Source organism: Corapipo altera, unplaced genomic scaffold (assembly GCF_003945725.1).
Source record: "Corapipo altera isolate COAL_440 unplaced genomic scaffold, ASM394572v1 82202, whole genome shotgun sequence".
NCBI classification, from domain to species: domain Eukaryota; kingdom Metazoa; phylum Chordata; class Aves; order Passeriformes; family Pipridae; genus Corapipo; species Corapipo altera.
This window is the reverse complement of record NW_020887741.1, coordinates 1-3672: the sequence shown is the minus strand read 5'-3', so window position 1 is coordinate 3672 and position 3672 is coordinate 1. Positions and strand designations below refer to the sequence as shown.

General features: G+C 35.2%; 1 long non-coding RNA gene across 1 annotated transcript; it reads right to left on the bottom strand.

The window, feature by feature from the left end:
* Positions 1-1109: 1109 nt before the first annotated feature.
* Positions 1110-3666, bottom strand: LOC113941735. Its single transcript, XR_003525745.1, has 2 exons — positions 3464-3666; positions 1110-1597 (listed from the first exon to the last, which is right to left on the bottom strand). It is a non-coding gene; the product is annotated as an uncharacterized LOC113941735 (long non-coding RNA).
* Between the last annotated feature and the right edge of the window lie 6 nt (positions 3667-3672).

The following is a 3672-nucleotide window of genomic DNA, read 5'->3' as shown; positions in this document are numbered from 1 at the left end:
GATAATATAATACACTATAAACAAGACACAAAATTCACAATTTCCCAATCCCAACATATCTTCCTTTTTTGTTTTTTAATAAAGATAGAACTGATAATATAAATTATTTGTAATTTAGAGGGATTTCGGCAATAAAGAGCTTCAAGCTAAACATGGGATAAAATGTTAATTTGTAATAAGGAAGGAGATAAAAGAATTTTTGTTGAACTTTTAAGAGAGAATAAGTAACTTTGAAATAGATGATATTAATCAAATAATATGTTAAGCCCTATATAAAAATTATAAAAAGAGAAACTTTTAAAATAAAGTTTACCTGAGCTTTTTGGGTAGCTCAACCCAAAGGCAATAACGTTTGCCTTTGCCCCGAGGACCAGTGTCTCCCGCTCTACCAGCTAAGCTAGTCCTAGCCAGGTCATGATACCGTTCACTTGCTTGTCCACTCCAGCTTAAGGTTGTATGGTGGGTAATGCGCTGTTGGAGGACTTTTCAGTACCTTGCCTAGCCCTTACCTCGCCTCCCTCTCGACTTGGGCTAGGGAACTGTTACAGGGGGTTCAAGCCCCAAGCGTTCCCCTCGAGCTCTCTGGCCAAAGAATACTTGCCCTTGAACTTCTCATTATACTAACAACAGAAGTTCAACACAGTGCAAAACTAAGTTTGTGGAGATTTCCAACTTAACGATAAAGGACAAAAATGTAAATTTGTTAACTTTTTAACCTTAGCCCGAGCTTATAAATGGATAAGAAAGAACTTTATCATTTTGAGGTTTTTCAAGTTTCCACACATTCATTCTCTCACACAAAACATTCACGGAGGCCTCCTTCATTCACACAAACACACTCTTGCATTCACCTCAAGACGTTGATTATTTGTGGAGTTTAACCAACTATAAACATTTGTATAAACTGAAAAATAAACCATATTTTTAAACCATATAATTAGTTTCAGTGTATAAGTTCAAGTATGTAAGTAATTATTCCTGTAAGTTGACATTTTTTCTATACTTCAAAGTAAATATATACTTATAATAAAAAAGTAATTAATATATGAAACCAAAAATCATCAGGAATGAAAAAACATTTTTTGTTATAAAACTATTACTCAGGTGGCATTTATCTTTATTACCTCTATTCCCCCTTTTTTCTTTTTACTGACAAGGTATACATTATCAACTACTACATTAATGTTAAACCTTGTAAAAGTCAGATTAAATGCCACTTTCAGTTCCGTGGACTACGTTTTCCGTCAGACTTCTTACAAGGGATTTTGATGTGCATGACCTGTTTCTTTTGTGTTTCTTACTTCTTGTATTTTTTGTATGTTGTTTGTTTCAATTGCTGTAGAAACTTGAATAATAAACTTAATAAAGGTGTTAACAGTAACATTTCAGTATAAATCAGGTAATCAATTATCAAAATATTAAAACAATATATAAAATTATATAAGAAATATGCATTAAAATGCATGAGAACACAGTCATTCTTAAGGTTAAATGGTTGTTTTCAGTTACGTAACTTGTTCTAGTTGTTGCAGAAATTTGTAGGCAGTCCTTATTTTCTTCAGTTGTTATTTTCTTCGTTGTGATATTGTTCTTTTTTCTTTAATAATAAAACTCAATAAATATATTAATAATAAAGTAAATCATTATTAAACATAAAAATAACACATGAAGGTAAATAAGAAATACTTATTAAAATATATGAGAACATATTCAATTTCAAAATCAAACTAAAAAAGCAGCTGCTACACTCAGACTTCATTCATAAATGTTTTTGTTTGATTCGTTTGTAGAGATTTCCGTAATCATCATGATATGACATTTCTTCTACATATAACAGTCCTTGATTGTCGGGGACTGTGCTTGTAATTATAACAATTTGTTCAGTCTTTTGGTTTTTGGGTCTTTGAGATCTTGCGTAAGGGGAACGCTGTGGATTTTTAAAGCTTTTAGAGGGAGAAGTAGCATTTGCCTTCGGAGGAGTTCTTTTGCATGTTCTTCCCTTTTGACAGGCAACTGGTTTGGCAATGTCTTTGGTGGTGTCATCTACAATGGCTTTGAGGATAACAGTGCCATTCTTATAAGAATAAACTTGGACAACTTCAGGCATGTGTGTCACCAGCTCTAGGGTGGACTGGAAGCCTAGTTCTTCGAGGGGCAGTGGTTTGTGGATCATGGTTATGTACTGCTCTTCCAACTCTGCTGGCGTTAAGCCCTCCTTGGCAGTTATCAGTATGGCTCTCACCTCCTTCTTCAATACTTCTATGAGTTGTGCTTGCTTCACTGTGTCTATGGATGTTATTGTTTCCTTTGGTTGGAGGTTTGAGTCTTGTATGCCCTGTGTGTTGTATGTTGTTGTTACTATACCTTGATTCTTTTCTTTTGTATCAGATTCATTTTTTCCCAGTGCATATGTTTTAAACTCTGACTTGAAGATGGTTGCTATTTCCTGATTATAAAATTCACTACTTTCTACTAGTGAACATACATTAGAAATATAAAACATTTTATCTTCTAACACATTGGTAGATGTATTTTCTGATTCTATAATAGTTTGTTTATCTTCACGATGTTTTACACTTTTTTTGAAGAACTGATAAGAAGAATTGATGATGGCTAGGTTGGATTCTGCATGCTGCTTATTGGTTTTTATCATAGGGGTTAAAGTAGTAATATGATTTTCATGGACGCTGCTATCTTGGTGGGTGTTTATTTTTAGCAGGCCGGAAGTGCCATGGGTGTTGCCACCTTGACTGATGTTTATGTCAGTCACCCCAGAAGATGATGTCACCGGAGGGTTGCCGAAAATGGGCGTCGTTAGGGTGTTACTAGGGACAGGCGTTGCCATGGTGTTAGGTGATGTTTGTGTAGTTAAAATGCCATCTTGGGAGTTAGCAGGGGCGCCATTTTGTGAAGGGTTACATGCAGTAGTGATCTTAATGCTATTTTGAGAACTAGTGTCAAGCTCGCCATCTTGCGTGTCTGTAAAAAGCCCGCCTTTTCGTGAGGGGCTAAAGATGACTCCATTTTGATTTTTACTTTGTGAGTCATCTGGGAAAGCATTACATGGACTTGGATTTTTATTTTCCATTATTTCAAATTGTGATTCTTGTTTTTCTTCCTGGTTTTTGAGTTGTAATATATTAAGGATTAATGTCTATATTATCAGAGATTTTGAAGCTTTCTGATCTCCATTATTACTTGCCATCCACAAAATTTTGCCAATTTTGTCCCACTCTTGACAGTTTAATGTTTCTGGGACTGGGTCTATATTTTTATTAATCCATTTCGTCAGCGCTTTTAAGGATTTTTTGATTTGAGAATGTCCATGAGTCTTGATTAAATTTTTAGATAATAATATAACTCCGATTCATCTTTAGAAAGCTGGGATTCCATTTTGATATTAATTTTCTAGGATGAATAAAAGGGGGTACTTAAGGTAAACGATAATTTCGTTGTTGATCACCTCTCCGAGTTAGGTGTTCTGATCTGATTTGCTATTCAGCTGTGGCGAGTGTTGGAGTTCACAGTCTTGTTGCAGTTTTTCTTCAAGGGGAGCAGGCGAGTTCTCTGAATTTCAGAGACCTTCTAGTTGTGCCCTGTGCTTGAGCGCCATTTGTGGAAGGCACAAAGGAGAAAGCCAGATCCACAACTTCGTGGGTGAAAAGGTTAGAA